Source organism: Dipodomys ordii, unplaced genomic scaffold, assembly GCF_000151885.1.
Source record: "Dipodomys ordii isolate 6190 unplaced genomic scaffold, Dord_2.0 Scaffold12, whole genome shotgun sequence".
In the NCBI taxonomy this organism is placed as follows: domain Eukaryota; kingdom Metazoa; phylum Chordata; class Mammalia; order Rodentia; family Heteromyidae; genus Dipodomys; species Dipodomys ordii.
The window spans coordinates 965988-984497 of NW_012267228.1; the positions used below are offsets into that span (position 1 = coordinate 965988).

Here is an 18510-nt window from a genome sequence, read left to right on the forward strand (position 1 = left end):
CCCGTGCACAGGCTGTCGGTTCTTTGCATTAATGGTTGTGGGTGGATCTGGAAAGACCCAGCATGGCTCAGGGGAAAAGGGAGGTCCATTTTTAATGTGCTGTACACTGTTGGATGATAAACATTGGCTCTGGTCAGGTTAGAACAGGCATTAGATACAGGATACATTGTTGGCTTTCCAGATGTTCACACCTCTCAGAGGGAGGAGCAGTTGCAGTGACCTTCACCATGCATGGTGTCCTGAAGAAGACTGGAGTGACGGGGGGAGGGGGGGAGAGCGGGCAGAAGAATGTGCTTCAGCCTCTTCGTGGAGGTGACATCTGAGCTGCTCTCCTCTCTCCTTGTAGAAACAGGGCGTAGCAGGTGCAAAGGCACAGTGGCACGGAAGAATCAAGCATTTTTTTTTTGTAGAACCTGTCCCCAGGGTCCCAACTGGAGAGAGGACCAGGAGCCAGGGTTGGATTTAGCAGGACCAGGTGGCAGGGCCTTGGGTGCTGGGCACGTGGACTTTATCAGGAGGACAGCATAGAAAGAGGCTCTCGTGGGCTTTGGGGACAGCAGGGCAGAAGCCAGTCAAGCCTGAAGCCTAAGAGACTCCTGGTGGTGAGTGAGGAATGAGGCTGGGGTGCAAGAGGCAGGGGTGGTCAGGCCACAGAGGGGCCGCAGTTGGGCAGGGCACGCTGCTGTTCTGTGCCAGTGAGTCTGGCCCCGAGCTCTTTGTGTAAACATGGGGTGAAGCCTGGACATGCTGCTTTAACAGGCACACGGGCCATTAACCTCCCTGGAGCACGCAGCCCAGGTGAATTATGGACAGGGCTGTGGGGTTCCCCTTCCTACCATGCCTGGGGCTGGTGCCAAGGCTGGGGGGCTTCCAAAAGCCAAACCGCTGTCCTCAACAGAACAAGGGGAGAATTATCTGGAACAAGTTGTGGGGTGCCATGTGCCCTCCTGTCCAGGGTGGGGAACGTCTAGTCTGCAGGACACTTAAGGACCAAGCAGCCGCTTGGTGCATGACAGTAACAGGCATGTACTCCTCTCCTCGGCAGCCAGTGGCCATCTGCCTGCATCGATCATTTTGTATGGTCCTCAACGATGTTACAAGTGTTTAAACGGTCCTTGGCAGGAACAGGGTATCTCAGCTACTTGGGAGGCTTGAGGCTGGAGGAGGATTGATTGAGAATGAGCGCTTGAGCCTAGGAATCAGAGACCGGCCTGCACGACCTAGCAGGAGCCCATGCCCACAAAACAAACGAAAACAATAAAAACCTGCCAGAACTGCCGGGTGCTGGAGTCTCCTGTCCGTAACCCAAGCTGTGCAAGAGGCTTAGATCTGAGGATTTTGATTTGAAGCCTGACTGGACAGACCAATCTGAGAGACTTGTATTCCCAGTTAACCAGCAAAAAGCTAGAAGTGGAGCTGTGGCTCAAGTGGTAGAGCCCCAACAGATTACCAGGCCCAGCCAGGGCACCCAAAGTCAGATTGGTCACGAGGTAGAACTACCTGGGTATCTGTATTTTAAGTTTTCTTCTCTGGTTATTTACTTATTTACTTCTTGCTGGTCATGGGGCTTGAACTCAGGGCCTAGGTGAGTTCTTTTGCTCAAGGCTAGCACTCTACCCTTTGAGCCACAGGACCACTTGCAGTTTTTTGAGTGGATGATTGGAGATAATGGTCTCAGAGGGACTTTTCTGCCCAGGCTGGTTTGGAACCACATTCCTCAGCTCTCAGCCTTCTGAGTTGCTAGGATTCAGGTGTGAGCTACTAGTGTTTGGATATTTATTTGTTTATTTTGTTTGCTTAGGACAGAGTCTCTCAGGCTGGGCTTAAACTTGTGAGCTCAAGTGATTCTCCCGTCTCAGCCTCTTCTGCATCACAAATATACTAGTTCCCTGAGAATTTTTTTCTTTTGTTCAAAAAAGCATTTTAAGTGACTCGGGGTGTATCTTTGATCAGCAACCGAAGTAAAAATTAAGTCAAATTTAAATTGATGCCTAATACTCATGTATTGAAATGTAGAGGTTTCTAAACAGTTTAATGAATTTTCACAAACATATATGCTATGCAGCCATCACTGATATCAGGATAGGGAACCTTCCTACAGCCCCAAAAGAGTTGTCTTGTGTTCCTTCCCTCTCTCGCTCTCACTGGAGATTGAACCTAGAGTCTCACACCTGAGAGGTGAGTGCTCTCCCACTGAGCCACATCCACAGCCCTCTCCACCTCCTAAGATAACCGCTCTCGATTTCTGTCACCATGCGTGTGAACTCTGCATCTTGCACTACCCCTTGAGCCAGGCCCCCAGCCCTGCTTCGTGTCTTCCTGCCTGACATCTAGGCAGGATGGGGGCATGCACCAGCAGAGTTCCATCCTACAGCGTTGGGTGCCTTCTTCTGTCTCCCTTTGTTAGATGTCAGTTACTGCGATTACTTGCTCCTGGAAGAGCTAAGTGGAAGGATCCTGAGAGAAGCGGTTCATCTGTGAATAACTTTCATTTATAATGGCTCTGTTTTATTACTAGCTATGGCTGTTAGCGAGTTTGTAGATGAAGCTTTATCTAAGAGTGTACATATGGGAAAAACAACAGTGTCCGTGGGGTTTGGCACTGTGTGGTGTCAGATGCCCCCCGGGGGTCTGTGGAAGGGGAACTTAGCTGCGGTTGGTCTGTGGATGTACAGTTTGGTTTTTCCCAGGGTGGAGTTTTGTGAACTAAGCTCCTGTGAATATTCACATTCCATTTTTGTGAACCTATATTTTCACTTGTATAGGAAATGACTGGCTGGATCGTAAGGTAGATGTGCTGGCTTTATGAGAAACTGCCAAAGATTCCTTTTAAATCAATGGATAAAATAAAAAGTAGTACTTTCAGATCATTAGGAAAGCAAGTAGGATATAGGTGGAGGTGTGTGGCTAATTAATTGGCAGAACATATGATTGGCAAGAACATACATGCAAGGCCCTGGGTTCCCTCAAAAATAAACTTCACTGAAAAGAAATAAATAAAGGCCCCTACGGCTATACATTGCCCTTCACATGCAGCTTTGGCCACGCCCCTCAGGTGTCACAGATACAGAACACTTTTTACCACTTTCTGGATCCACTTTCATTTTATTTTCAGTTTCCTCTTTGAGCTTTGTTTGGGACTTGCTCAGTAAGCTTGCAGTGGTTTTGTTTTGCTTTGAACAAAAATAGCATCACAATGTTCTTGGTTCTGCCACTTGGTCTATTCAAACAACGGACCATTGTGGACCTAACGCACGTAGTCAGAGCCCACAGGACTGCCAGCTCATTGTGCATAGCCAGCCTTGCGTTCAGGAGCCTTTGACCTCTTCTGTCCCAGCTAACCCACTAGCCCAGAGAATGAACCACCCCACCACCCATGACTTTGAACTTCCCCTGCTCATGGACAAAGGAACAGCCTGAGCCTGTCAGAGAGGGTTTTGTTGTTTTTGTTTTGCCAGTCCTGGAGCTTGAACTCAGGGCCTGGGCACTATCCCTGAGCCTTTCTGTGTTCAAGGCTAGCACTTTACCACTTGAGCCAAAGCACCACTTCTGGCCTTTTCTGTTTATATGGTACTGAGAAATCAAACCCAGGGCATCATGCATGCCAAGCAAGCACTCTAACCACTGAGCCATATTCCTACCCCCTAGAGAGGGTCTTATAATGCTGTCCAGGCCAACCTTCAACAAACTCCTGGGCTCAAGTGATCCTCAGCCTCAGTATCCCGAATGGCTGGGGCTGCAGGCATGGTCTACTGGCCACACTACAAGTGTTTATCGAGCAGCAATTTTATGGCAGGCATGGTGCCGGGGTAAAAGGGCAGCGATAAGTAGAAAAGTCCCTGTTTGCAGGTAGCTCAGTCCCACAGTATCACAGTGGGAGGGCGGGGAGCTCGGCCTGTGAAGCAAGGAGAAGATGTATATCATGAAGTTAATGAGCAATCCTGGGTGGTTTGGACCGAGGACCGAGGACCGACGTACAGGAGCCTGTGGCAGGTGTTGCCGTGGGAGTTTGGACCTTGGGCTCACCCGCTCTCCCACTCTGTGGTGAGGATGCTGAGCTCTGAGTGAGAGCAATCACCAACATCTGAAGAGCCCTGATAGGCGGGCGCTGGGGGCTCACACCTGTCATCCCAGCCACTCAGGAGGCTGAGATCTGAGAATCGCCATTTAAAGCCAGCCTGGGAAAGTCCAAGAGACTCTGATCTCCAATAAATTACCAAAAAAATCGGAAGTGGAGCTGTGGCTCCAAAGGCAGAACACTATCCTTGAGCAAAAGCAGCTCATAGACAGCATCCAGGCCCTGACGTAAGCCCAAGACTGCAAATAAAAGAAGGAGAGAGCCCTGTTCTTTTGTTCCTTCCTCTCCCCTGCAGGCTCATTCCCCCTTGTGTGTCTGGGGGGTGGGGTTGTGCTTCCCTGGGACCAGAACCTGGGTCTTGCACATGGGGGGGGGCACGTGCTCTACCGTGGAGCCACACCCAAATCCTGCCTCAAAGTAGTGATGGTGGCTATACCCAGAGTCTCTGTTCCCCAGGTTGGCACGGCCGGGGGAAAGGCATGCTAGCTAGGTTCAGTGTGACCCATCTGACTGGAGACACCCCAGAATCCAGGATGGACCTCCTGGAAGGCTCAGAGATGCATGGAGCCTGGCCTGCAGTATGCAGCCCTGGCCCTGGCTTGGTTCAGGAGGACTGGGGGAAGGGCAGGCCCGGGCGGCAGGCGTGGTTCTCAGGGTGCTCCCTGGGCAGCTCCCTGCCCTCCCTGAGCCTCCGCTTCCCCGTTAAATGGTGCCTCAGACCCCGTCTCCGCACAGTCCCTGCCTGTGCAGTTTGGAACCGAGGGCTGTGCCCTCCCCGCGCCTCATCCCCGGAGGACACCCGAGTCTGTGGCAGGGTGGATGTCAGCGCGGCCTCCTCCGGGTCCCCCGGACTGCCGGGGCCTCTACACTGTCCTGGAGCCTACCCTGTTACCTTGTGACACCAAGCCCGAACTCCTTAACCCGGTGTTGGGGGCTGCTCAGGATCTGACTTGCGGGTGCTTACCCTCACTGTCCACAGTTCCTGCCTCTCCTTGTGGCTCTCTCAGCCTGCCATGCCCATCCCTCAGCCACAGCTCTCTCCCACAGCTCCTTGTCATTCTAGAAGCATCCTGCATCCCAGAACAGTGTCGGACCCATAGGAACCCCTCAAAGGACGTGAACTCGCCCTGCTGAGTTCCTGTAGCTTTTTCTCTGGCCACGGTCAGCTTACTTGTCCACCTGAGCACAGACGTGTTGCCATCCACCTACTTGGTACGGTAGTACACACCTGTAATCCTAACCCTAGGGAGGTGAAGGCATGAGGGTTGTAAGTTCAAGGTCAGCCTAGGCTACATAGTAAGGCACTTTTTGTTTTTTTTAAAGATGCCATGTATGTACACGAACCATAACAGGAGCCCTGACCACATCAAAGCCCCAGCTCAGGCCCTGTGATAGTCTGGATGTCGCTCCTGGCTTGCTGTGCGACCTAGGTGAATCTTTTCCCTCTCTGGGCCTTGTGTTTGCAGTAAATTTGCTGGATAAAGGGACAAGCCTTCTCTCTATTGTCACCACGTGGGCTGCCCATCCCTGGCGTCCCTCTAAGGAAGCAGTTGTCTCCCTGTTGGTTTCCCAAGGTGTTGGGACTCTGAGAGAAGGCACCCCAGTTCAGGCTCTTAGTTCCAGGAGGACATCCAGCTGAGCCACAGCCACCAGCCTCGAGAAAGAAGAATTTCTTCTAGGAACAATGTGTTTCCTTCCACTCTTGGTAAAAGAATATAAATGAGAACAAGAAAAAGAAGCCAGGCACCGGTGGCTCATTCCTATCATCCTAGCTACTTAGGAGACTGAGATTTGAGGATCGGGGTTTGAAGTCCAGGCAGGAAGTCCATGTGGCTCTCATTGCCAGTTAATCACAGAAGTGTCACTATAGCTCAAGTGGTAGAGTGCTAGCAAAAAGTAACTCAGGGACAGTACAGCGCCCAGGCCCAGAGTGAAAGCCTGGGACCAGCGAGAGAGAGAGAGAGAGAGAGAGAGAGAGAGAGAGAGAGCAAAACCAGAAAGCCCACACGTGACAACCCTGTCCCACAAGTACCGCAGGGCCTTGTTCTGTCTTGGCTCCTTGCTGGTGGTGGCTTTAAAGGTGACCTGTGATGCGTGCGCGGCCTGCAGCGTTTTGGCCACCATGTGTGCGATGGATGCCCCTGGCTGTGTGCCATGGGGTACAGCCGTGTGGGGTGCAGTGTGGGGGCGATGCAGGGGTACAGCCGTGCAGGGTGCAGTGTGGGGGCGACGCGCCCTCCCTCCCCTGTCCCTGCCGCAGGTGCCCCTGTGTGCCCATGCTCCTTGCGCTGGGGCCAGCCCAGCCCCCACGGCCGCATTTTGCCGGCGGGCAGCTGCAGGTTGCCTGGGGTCTGGCTTCCGGCAGCGGCGGCTGCGATGATTCCTGGCGCTGACTCAGTGCAGGGGCAGAGGGCAAGGTGATTACGGAACCCCTCGGCTTCTCACTCGGTGTCCAGCCCCCGCCCTCCCCCGGCCGGGGCAAGTCGCAGGCCTCTGTCACCGAGCTGGGGTTCTGGGGACACCCAGGCCGCCACCGCCCTGCGTGGAGCCCACGGTGCCTTCCTGCCAGGCGGGGCGGCAGCTCCCAGGGCGGCCACAGCGCCAACTTCTGCCCTGAGTTCCGGGCAGTGAGCTCCAGCCAGAAGGGTAATTTGCTTTCTTTGAACCTCTGCGGAAGGCAGAGAGGAACAAAGGCGGCCAGGCTCTTCCGAGAAAGCCCCAAATCTGTCACCTGGAGCGCCGTGTTTTATTGCCTTGGCCTGGGCGGTGGGCAGCGCTCACCCGGCCTCTCCGAGGGCCCCGCCGGCCGCTGCGCATCTCCCCGCCGCCCACGGGGTCATTAGATCGGAGGCTGAGAGGCAGGGAGGATTCTCTTCCCTTTCTCAATATGTTCTTGCCCCTGACTCCAGCTTGCTACCCCCACGGGCCTGGAGGTGGGCCGGGAGCTGAGTGGCTCCAGGGTGGCTTGTTTGGTACGGAGGTGGCAGGGTGTTGTAACAAAGCAGTGGTGATAGCAACACGGTGCAGGCGGCCACACGTGCCATCTTGAGACCTCTCGGGGATCCCCCCCCCCATCTTTTTGAGGCAAGATTTTGCTGTCTGTAGCCCAGGCTGTCCTCAAAATGACGAGCCCCCACCTCAGTGCTGGGATTACAAGTTCAAGCCACCATGCTCGGCTCGGGTCGGTGGGGATGGCCGAGGTGGGTACATTGCGAACCAGCTGGCGTGTTTGCTGCTGGCCCTGGGGCCACGATTGGAGTTAAGGTGGGGCACCTGCTGTCCCCGTTCCTTGGAGGCTGCGGAGGGAGGCCTGAGCCTTGGAGGTCTGGCAACTCAGGGAAAGCCCCCACCCTACCAACAAGGATGAGACGTGTGAACCTCACATTCTCCGTCTTGTATTATGAAAACCCAGGGCCTCCCGAGGCAGGTGACTTGCCCAAGGCCACTCTGGGCTGGGAGTCGGCCCTGCCTGGCTCTCTGGGTCAGTGCCGCCTTGGAAAGGATGCAGGTGGGGAAGCCTTTTACTAGTGAGCAGCGTCCCCGCTCCAAAAGCCACAGAAGGCTTTTGCAGGCGCCAGGTCACATGACCAGAGCCCAGTCAGCCAGGCCCTGCTGGCCCGAGGCTGCAGGCGCTGTGTCTCGACCCGGTCCACAGCAGGGGCCTGGCGGCCTGCCCTGCCCGCTCGCTCGGGGAGTGTTGGGGATATGCTCTGGGCTCCAGGGAGACCAGCATGGGGCCTGCTGGAAACGTCCCTCAGAGAAGCTGCCACCAGCTAGGTAAACCCCCATGCGGCTGGCCTGAGCCAAGGACACGCAGGAGCTCTCATCTGATGCTTCCCTTGCTTAAAGACCGGTTCAGCTGGCCACCGGTGGCTCACACCTGTCATCCTAGTTACTCTGGAGGCTGAGATCTGAGGATTATGGTTCAAAGTCAGCTCTGGCAGGAAAGTCCTTGAGACTCTCATCCCCAATAAACTACTCAGAAAAGGCCGGAAGTGGTGCTGTGGTTCAAGTGGGAGAGCACCAGCCTTGAGCACAAAGAGGCTCAGGGACAGCTCCTGGCCCCAAGTTCAAGCTCTGGGACCAGCAGAAAAGAAAAAGAAAGAAAAAGATTGGTTTCACCTGGCAACTGCACATAGTTTTCCTGAATTGGGGACCGGGCTTGGGGAGGGGGAGGGGCTTCAGTTCCTCACCTGGTTAAGCCATTTCTGTTTCCACCTGGGAAGAGTCTGACAGACACACACTGGGTCCTGAGAACGTGGAGCTCCCTGGAATGGCAGAGCTGGGCATCAGCTGGGGCTCGGGACCCTCAGGCCACCCAGGATGGAGGGCGGGGTTTATGATAGGCTCTGAAGAGCCCAGCAGGTGTTTGATGCCTACCTACTTGGGAGAAAGGTGATTTGTAGGGGTGGGGTGAGGACCAGGGAGGTTCAGGTCCAACCTTTGCCCACAGGTTCCAGGTAATTGGATGCCAGGGCCGCCAGAGGCATGGGGGGAGGGGAGGGAGAGGTGTGTTAGATGTCAGTTTGTTTGCATTTTCCCATTTGTTATGATGGACTGAGAATCTTAGAGATAAGGAGACCATTATAAAAGGACATCCAGTTCAAGACCAGGCCTAAGTCTGGATTCTTATGGTTGTAATTGGCCAAAATCTTTGTAAAGAACGTTGATTGTGTTTATGTACTTCAGGTGTAGCTAGACCCAGGTGCTGAGAGAGGCGGTCTCTTGTCTCCGTTCATTTCTGGGCTAAGTGTCCCTCTGTGCCTGTACCATTCTCCTCGTGGAGAGGGACTCCTAGCTGCTCCAGTAAGAACGCGCCCCTTCCGCTTTCTGGATGAGCCGTGTCAGTGTAGAGAAGGCCCTGTTTTGTCCCGGTGTGTTTAGCGGGAGTGTCTCAGTCATCATTCCTAGGTTCCGGCATGGTTAGGTGTCGGCAGTCCCTTCAGATTGGCCAAGCCTGGTTCTGTTCCCACCTGCAAGTAGAGGCGATGTCGGCCCACCCAGTGGGCTGAGACTCCAAGGCCAGTAGATTTAGGCTGTCCCAAGATTAAGTGCCACTGGGATCCACTGCTAGGCCCAGCTGGGCTCCCCCGGCTGGTGAGAATTCACCTCAGGGAGAAAGCCCTTCTTTGGTTCCCTTCGCATCATTCTGTGGTTGTGCTGTAACTCTGTGGACTCCTTCCTTCCCTTTGGCCCTCTACCCTTAGTATAGTCCCAGGCCGTCAGACTCAAGCCTCATAGACGGTTGTTATTTCTACCGTCGTACCCCAAGGCAGACATCACTGATGCAGCCCAGCTCCACAGAGCATGAGGGGAAGCTTCAGTAACATGGGGACCTTGGCTTGTTCACTGCTGTGTCCCTGTACATAGTAGCTGCTCACATAATAACAGTTGGCTGTTCGTACCCTGTGCCTTGGACCAGTGGGGATCTTTTGTAGCCAGGGCCTGTCTGACTTGGGGGCCAGGGCCACACCTGTGTTTTGAGTCGGGTAGGGACCACAGGGCAGGGCAGCTGGGAAGGGGGAGGGAGGGAGGGTATAGTGGGGAGCATGTTCCCCTATCCCGGTCACTGCTAATCCCACTTTAACTGCTCATTGAGATGTAAGATCTCCCCGATAAGAAATCATTTCCCGGCTTTCTGAGGGGGGTGGGTTATATTCCGGGAAACTGGGAGGGCCTTCCTGCCACTGGGTAAGAGGCTCTGCCGGTGGTCTGAGACACGGGTACTCTGCCTCCATTTGCTTGTTTCCCAAACCACGTTCCAAAGTACCAGAGACTCCTATTAAAAACCCTCACAGGGCCTTAGGCTGAGCATGGTGCTGTAGTCCTTGTAGGCAATGGGTAGAATTTACCTTGGTCTCTACCCTTAGCCCTGTAGAAAGTGAATGAATTAAAATACACGAAATAAACCATAGCAGGGCCCATAAAATGGCCCTGGAGTCATTCCCCCAGGAAGATGGCTGGCCCCAGCAAAGGGAAGCTGGTGGGCTTGGCGTGATGATGCTAGCTAGCCTCCACGAAGCCCAGCACCAGGGGCTCACGCCTGCAATCCTAGCTATGCAGGAAGCTGAGAACTGAGGACTGTGGCTCAAAGTCAGGGTGGAAGAGTTGGAGAGACTCATCTCCAGTAACCGCTAAAAAGCCAGAAATAGAGCTGTGGCTCAAGTGGTAGAGTGCTACCCTTGAGCAAAAAAAATCTCAGGGACAGTGCCCAGGCCCTGAGTTAAAATCCCAAGCCCAACACACACACACACACACACACACACACACACACGCACACACACACACACACACACACACACGACAATGCAGTAATTGATGGGTGTCACATTCTCAAAATCTGGGGGTCTCTCAGAGCCTTGCCATCCCCCCTGCTGTGACCTTTGATGTGTTTGTGCCGAATACCCAACCAGTCACAGGCTTGCTGAGAGCCTGTGGTGTGGTGGGGTTGGGGGTCTGGAGGCCTTTCAGGGGGCGTTACTGTTTGCATGCCCCTCTGAGCCCAGCAGGCCACCTGCAGACCGCTCAAGAGCATGCAGAACAGGGTGTGTGCGCACATGGGCTGCGGGCCCAGCGGCCCTGGGTGCATCCCTGCACCTGCATTTCTGCTCCCAGGCCCTGTTGGGTAGAGACAGTCACCCCCCAACACGAGACGCTCCTGTCACCCCTGGGCAGAAGACGGCCGGCCCGGGTGCAGATAGGCCCTGTCTGACCACTTGTCCTCTCTCTTGGCCACAGGTCCAGAGCCAGAAACACAGCGCCTTCTGAGGATCCTTTAAAACGTGAGTAGCTTTGATTGCCCCTCCTTTCTCCATGGGGGGCGTTGGCCATCGAGAGCAGGGAGCTCGTTCTGGGCACCTCCATCCCTGCAGTAGGCCTCCTGGCTTGGTCTCCCGTGTGCTCACCTTCTGCAGGGCTGGCACAGGAATGGGAACCTCGCGGAGTCGGCTCATGATGGCACCACACCAAGGGGCGACCCGGGCTCCCCCCGCAGACAGGCTGCTCTGGGGACTGGGGCTTTCATCACAAATCGTCTTCATTATATTGAACATTTATTATTATTTACTATCTGCAGTACTGGGGTTGGAACCCGGTGGTCTTAATATTGAGCTATATCCCCAACCCCACTAAGCTTTGTTTTTATTAAAAAGAAACGGAATAAAACATGTTGTGCCAGACACTGGTGGCTCACACCTGTAATTCTAGCTACTCAGGAGGCTGAGATCTAAAGATCCCAGTTTAAAGCCAGCCAGGGCAGAAAAGTCCATGAGATTTTTACCTCAAATAAATTACCAAAAAGCTGGAAGTAGAGCAGTAGTTCAAGTGCTAAAGCGCTAGCCTTGAGTGTAAAAGCTCAGGGATGGTGCCCAGGCCTGAGTTCACGCCCCAGTATGGACACACACGCGCGTGCGCACACACGCACACACGCACACGCACAGTTGAAAACTCGGTGAAATTGTGAGAATGCTATAGTGACCTTGATATACCCTTCATCCAGATTTTCCTATTGTTTCTGGTCTCCTTCTTGCTACGTGTTGTTCCACCAATCAGCACGTGAGTGTTCTCTTCTGCTGATTCATTGGGACTTCCCTTTACCCCAGTCCTTCAGCTATTTTGTAAGACCCAGGCCATTGTCTTACATAAGCACAGCACAATTAAGAACTGGGGACGTTTAACATTGACACAGTTCTCTTATCTAATCTATAAGCCTTAAAAAGACATTCTGCTGATTGTCTATGTGTTTACTGCTGGCAGGCTTGCTTTCCTTGGAGTCGGGATCACCAGGGTATCTTTCAGGGGGGCTGAAGGAAGGAGTGTCTTCCTCTGGCTGGTTTAGTTGATTTAAAACTTCACTAGCTTTCAAAGTCCTTTAGTCCTGGCATTCCGCAAGAAGTACTGCTTCCTGCCGAGCCTGAAGCCCGGGCTTCCCCAGCCCAGGCTGGGAGTGAAGGAGCTCTCCTCTCCAGGCCCTCACTAAACAATGGCCTTTATGCTAATCCCTCACCCACCTGTGGATCACCCACCTGTGGACTGCGCCCAGCTAGGCACAGCCGCCCCTTTCCTTTCTGCTGCTTTGTGACTATCATTTTGTTTTGATGACACCCAGGCCTTGGCCTGGCCAGGCTCGAGTTGCACCTCCAGCCCCTGAGCACACACCTGTAAGGGGGTCAGTTACGTTCCTGCCAACCCAGGGCTGGAGTGCGGTTGATGTGGGGCTCACCTTTGAAGAGAGACTAAAAAAAACTGGTTTGTGGGTCCCCTTGTCTGCTGCCTGCCACCTGTTGCTGGGCCTGAGTGTGCCCTTGTTGGAAGGGGGCAGCCCTTCCCAGCCCCCCTCCTCCCCCCCCCCCCCCGTGCCGAACACTTCCCAGCACTGCCCGGTGGATGGATGGGCATGTGTGGAGGGAGAGGATAGCTCTACCATGGTCTTAATTGTTCAGCAGCAGAAGTACCCACCCCTGGCTGCTGGTGGACTGGAGCACCCCCCCCCCCGGGCGCTTCCTTCCCCATCAGCCTTCTCCGCTACTTTCTTCTTGTGTAGCTGAAAGTGAGAGCAGAAGGCAGGGTCAGCTACCAGAGCGGACCCCAGCGGCCAGTGCGGACATGATGTCCCTAGTACAGGGGGGAAACTGAGGCTCCGAGATGACTTTAGTTATTAGGCTACCTCCCCACTGGATGGACTCCAAGCGCAGCCCCTCCCTCCCCCAGCACTGCTTGCTGGTTAATGAGTAACAGGGGCCCTGGGAGACAGGGAGGACCTTCTGCTCCAAAGCTGGAATGCAGCTCGGCCTCCAGATAAAGAGTTGTGCAAGGGCGGGCCCTCTGCCTGGCAGTTTTATAGGTCACGAGCAGATAGAGGCCAGCACTCTGCCTCCTTTTTGGGAAGCCCGTTTTGCGGGAGAGGCTGAGAGATGATTTTTTAGCTGGATTTGCTCTTAGACATGGGATGCTCCAGGCAGCCTTCCTGGCTTGCTCTCCTAGAAAGACAGCCTGGGCCACCCACGGTGGGCTGTGGGGAGGAGGCACCGTCCAGAGCTGCTGCTGGTCCGCTCCTCCGGCCCGCCCTCCTGAGGTTACCTCCCAGGCCTTGGGGTCCCCTTTTCAAGAAAAGGAGCAATGTGGTCTGGTGCGTGTCTGCGTTGTTCAGGAGCCTGCCCTGTTCATGAGACAGCTAAGAAAGCATTTGCTGAGACAGCCCACATGGTGGAGCTCGCTGAGCTGGGGAGCTCTGGGCCCAAACCCTAGCTCCAGGGCTAGGGTGTGTGTGACTCAGTGGTGCCGGCCCTCGCTGGAGCCCGTGACCACTCCGTGACTGCAGCAGACTCAGTAAACCTCTCTGAGCCTCAGCTTCCCTTACCTGAAAGATGGAACACCGAGGAGGGCTGGAGGGACAGGGGACATAAATGGGGGTGACTCAAACCAGTTCCGTGCACCCTATGTAGTTTCTCCTCCAGTTCTCCAAGGAAAGATTCTTCACATCAAGCCCGGCCCTCCTCAGCTAGAGTCCAAGGACCAGGGCCACCCTGGGCGAGGGTCATTTAAGGGATTGTCCCACTGGGTTAGGGCTCTGGGCTGTACCAGGCCCTCCCCGACCTGCCTCGCCCCTGCTGTAAACTCTGGTCTATTACCTCACCAGGCCCGGAACTCCTAGTGTCTTTGGAAAGTGCCACCCCAGTATGCATGCGTGCACACCCTCACCCCCCCCACACACTTCGAGAGCCAACGACACAGGATTTCTTATTTCTTATGCATGTTCAGTAGAAAAGCCAAACTCTTCTAGCACAGAAAACTTACTATTGAAAAACTGAAAGAAGAAAACCAAACCCTGTTCTCTCTATCCAGAGATACCTCGTGATCTGGCAGTCAGAGCATATGTGTGTAGGTATAAGTGCCAGCTGGGCGAGGTGGCTCATACCTGTAGTTCCAGCCACTCTGGCGGCGCTAAGCATTCAAGGCCAGCCGGAGCAAAGACAACGGGATCTTCCCTCAAAACCAAAATGCAAACGAAGCGCTAGGATTGGCCCAGGATTCAGACTGCCATACTGGTGTCATGGCCAGCCTCTTTGGGTAAAGCATTAAGTAGTCGTCGTCGTCATAGTATTAAGTTTTGTTTGCTTTTTAATCGGTCATGGGGCTTGAACTCAGGGCCTGGGCGCTGTCCCTCAGCTCTTCAGCTCAAGGCGAGCGCTCTACCACTTGAGCCACAGCGCCATTTCCGGTTCACGGACTTTTCTGCCCGGGCTGGCTTTGAACCGTGATCCTCAGATCTCAGCCTCCTGAGTAGCTAGGATGACAGGGGCGAGCCACCGACACCTGGCTTAAGATGTTTTTATAAGCATACATTAGATGCGCCCAGGGAAGTTTCGTTGTGATATTTCCGCACAGCACCCTCACCCCCTCTCGTCTCCCTCTGGCCTCTGCATCCTGTGTGCTCCTGCCCGTCTCTGCCTGGGCCCACACGTCATACCTTCATCTCTTGCCTTGGGGGTGTTGAGCTCCCATTGTAGACAGGAGCAGGGGACATAGCAGAAGCCCCCCGACCATCAGCCCCCGAGGCAGGGGCCTGGCCATGGGAGAAGCTAGACCTCCTGAGCCTGTTGCCTCCATTTTCCTGTGCGTTTTCCAGAGGTAAATGGCTCAGAGGTAGTGCTGCCCAGTGCTGCCATCCCCAGCTCACACACAAAGTAAAGGCTTGCAAGGTTTGAGAGAGGTGGAGCCACCTGCCCGAGGTCGCACAGCACCGGGAACCTTAGGCCTCCGCACCCCCCCCCCCAGCACTCTCCTATGTGCTCGCATCTGCCATCTGGCAAAGTCATCGCCCAAGTTCTCCTCTGACCGTGGGACCGCGTGGTGCCCACTAGGGTAGCAGGCGTGGGAAGGAGAAAAGCCTGGTCCCTGGCTGTTGTCAGTGTGACGTACTAGTAACCACCAGGAGTGACTTAGTCACAGGTCAGTGACATCGCTCCCCCTAAAAAACCAAAGCCAGGGAGTGGCCTGGGCCTGGAAGCCCCATGGCCAAGGGCCAGGGAACATCTGGGAGAAGGGTGGCCCAGTTTGCTTTTGTGGTGGTATTGGAGTTTGAACTCAGGACTTTGTGTTTGCTAGACAGAGGCTCTTCTACTCCAGCTTCTTAAAGCCATGAGTAGAACTCTGTGAGTCTTTGGCCTTTCCAGTCACAAAGAAATTCTATATTGACAGTCTTCCAGCTCTGCTGAGGTGGGGGAAGGCCCCGGGGACAGGGTTTAATGGCAGGGGGGAAGCTTGGGGAAAATCTCTTAAGCATTTGGAAACTGAGAATCGAAAGTGTGATCATTCAGTCAGCAAAAAGTTGTGGACTTTTGCTGGGCATGGTGGTGCATGCCTGTCATCTCAGCCCTGGGGCCCAGTTTGGTCTTCATAGCAAGACCCTCTCCTCCTGCCCTGCTCCCCAGAGTTCTGAGCTTTTCCAGTGGACCAGCCTCTGAGGAGCTCTGGGGACCCACAGGTGATACCCCTGCCTCCACCTAGGGCTCCAGGCTTGAGCATGGGGTGGGGGTAGGGGGATGGTGCAAACTAGGAACTTGGTGTGTGTGTGTGAGAGAGAGAGAGAGAGAGAGAGTTTTCAGTACTGGGGGTAGAACTCAGTGCCTGTGAGCGCCAGGCAGGCGCTCTGTCACGGAGCCACGCCCCTTCCCCCCTGTGAGGATGCTTTGGATCCACAAAGTTCCACAGACTTTTTTCCCAGAGGTCTGGAGCGACAGTGGTTTGCCACTGTGGATGAGCACAGGAAGGGCCTGTATCAGTACAGGAAGTTGCCCATGTAAAGGCCTTGGCAGAGCGTGAACGCAGGGAGGGGTCTTTCCGGAAGCCAAGCAGGGGGCGGCTGGGTGTGGCTGGGTGTCCCAGGCAGGTGGTCTCCCTGGGTCACCTTGTGGCGCAGGCCCTGGGCTGCTCCAGCCTCCGGGACCCAGAGTCCTTCCTTAGTTCACGATTTCAGAGGTCTGTTCAAAGCAGCCAACTGTTGTTTGGTTGTTTTGACAACTGCTTCTAAAGAAGCTTCAGGAAGGAAAGCAGATAAGCTCTGGGCTCGCCCACCTCGGTTGTGGGAGAATCTCAGCTGGGCCTGGAGCCCCAGGAGGAAACCCACTTGAGTGAGGCGTCTGGCCTCAGCGGCTGACCTAGTTTGCTGACTCCCCTCACGTGGTTTGGGGAGTGAAGCGCCCAGGCTGGGGACACCACCCAAACAGCCGGCTGGTATGACACGGAGCACCAGGTGGAGAAACTGAGAATCCGGTGTTTTCCCCGCGTGACGTCACTCCCAGAGCGAGGGTGGACACCTAGGGCCACGTCCACGGTTAGGGTTTGCTGAACCAGGAGTGAAATTAAAGATGTCTCCCATCTCTGGGCAGGGCAGGGGGTGTTCTGTTTCTCCCCGGAGTGGGTGTGATTGTATTGGCATCACCCCCAGCCTTCAGGGAGCAAAGCTGGAGAGGCCCGGAGGCCTTCCCGGCAGGGGAGTGTGAAGGTGGAACTCAGCCTTCGGGGGTCAGGAGGAGCTGGTTGACCAAAGAACTAGATGAGTGAATTAACAAGGCCGGAGCTCTTGTCTATTTATAGTTTGGCCTAAATCTCCGCCAGCCTTGCCTCCAAGGAGGAAAAGGAGACTTTTTGCATTTGGCCCAGGTGATGTGCGTGGGGAGTAAGCGGATTACGTTCTGGCTGCGGGGGCTGGGAGGCTGGAGGGTCAGCGGTCAGCGGCAGCTCTGAGGACCGGAGCTGGTGGCCTGGCCACTGGGGGCAGCCACGGCCTTCCCCAGCAGCAAGGGCCGGGAGGCAGCACCCTCCCATCCTCTCATCAGGTCCCGGACTTGGGCCCCCTAACGGCTCTAACCCATCTGAAGGTCCGTGGTTAGAAACCCTTTCCCTTAGCCTGCCAGGTCAGTGTTTGGTCTTCTTGGTAAATGTCCTTCCCTCGTCCCTGTTCTGAGTTTAGCTAAATGGGAAAGCACTGAGGAGGCCTGGATTCTGGGGGGGAGGGGGGAGGAGTGAGGAGAGGGGGTGCCCTCCACAGTTGCTGCTGGTCACCACCTGGTCCCTGAAGACTGGTCTGGGTCAACTCAAAGAGATCTGGATTCTTTTCTTTAGGTGTCTGCTACTGGGGCTTGAACTCAGGTCCTGAGTATGGTCCCTTACCACAAGAGTCTCATGGACTTTCCTGCCCAGGCTGGCTTTGAACACTGTCCTGAAATTCAGCCTCCTGAATAGCTAGGGAGACCTGGTTTCTAACCCTTGCTGCTAGTTACCTTGTCTCTCTGTCTGCCTTGTCTCCTCTAGTGTCAAGTTGAGGGGTGGGGCTTCGTGGTGTCAGAGGTCATGCCCTGGAGATGCTCCAGAGGGCAGTGGTTAAGGATCCAGAGTAGGTTCTTCTCTGGGCTGTGCAGTCTTCAAGTTGCTTAAGATCTCTGGGCTCAGTTCACCTGTGGGACGTGGGGAGGTAAGGACCGGCTGTAAGACTTCTCACAGGCTCACACAGCCTGGGCAGTTGGCACTGGCTGGTACGGTGCCGTTGGAGGACTTTGCTTGTGTATGGCATGTCTGTGTGCCTTTTATCCTGGCAATCTCTACCATGCTATAAACCCTCCTTACCTTTGGACTAATTAGGAGATAAGTGCGCAGCTGTGAGCAGTGGAAAAGGATTTAAGGATAGAAGAGAAATATTTAGCCTGATTAAAGAAATTGCTATTAACTGGTGTTTAATGGGAAGTATCCAGCCGGGTGCCAGGCACATGTCAGCCACCGTGATTCTGCGGTCGAAGGAGAACAGTTGTGATTAGGGGCACAGACGCTTGCTACATCTATGGTCAGCCTGGGTGCCTAGCCCAGCCCTAGAACATTCTGCCATCTGTGACCACAGAGAAGGAACCGGCACACAGTCACACAGCAGAGGATGGGCACCTAGCTCTGGGGGTACCTGTGGGTGGGGCAAGGCAGGCTTCCTGGAGGAGGTGGTATTTAGGGGGAGAAAGAAGAGCAGGATATGTCTTTCAGGGCCTAGAGGCCAGGACTTCCAGGAATGGTGGGCGACAAAGCAACCCCGGGGGAAGGGCTTTTGTTTTTTTCTTCTCATACTCTGTGTTTATGAGGCAGGTGCCCTACCCATTTGAGCCCAGGCCTTGAGATCTATGCCAGTGCGGGGGGGGGGGCAGCTCACAGCCCGGGTATGCCCCAGCCTGGACACCCGAGGACAGAGAGCTCTTTGGGAGCCAAACCAGCAGTCGCCTCTGCCTCTGTTCAGAGACCTCCACGTGCTGGGCTTGTGCCAGCGGCCGCCCTCCACCCTGAGCTGTTGATGTCTTAACAGCTGGGCACAGGTAGGCTGTGCAGGACAGCCTGACAGACTGAGTCCCCACAGCGCTGAGTCCCCACAGCGCTGGCCCGCAGATAGGCTGAGT

General features: G+C 54.9%; 1 protein-coding gene across 1 annotated transcript in view; it reads left to right on the plus strand.

The window, feature by feature from the left end:
* The first annotated feature begins 10815 nt into the window (after positions 1-10815).
* Slc6a6 (solute carrier family 6 (neurotransmitter transporter), member 6) overlaps positions 10816-18510 on the plus strand; it is a 52067-nt gene continuing 44372 nt past the window's right edge. The window contains exon 1 of the mRNA XM_013010472.1: positions 10816-10860. The gene's annotated coding sequence lies outside the window, so the exon portion shown is untranslated. The remainder of the gene's footprint in view (positions 10861-18510) is intronic.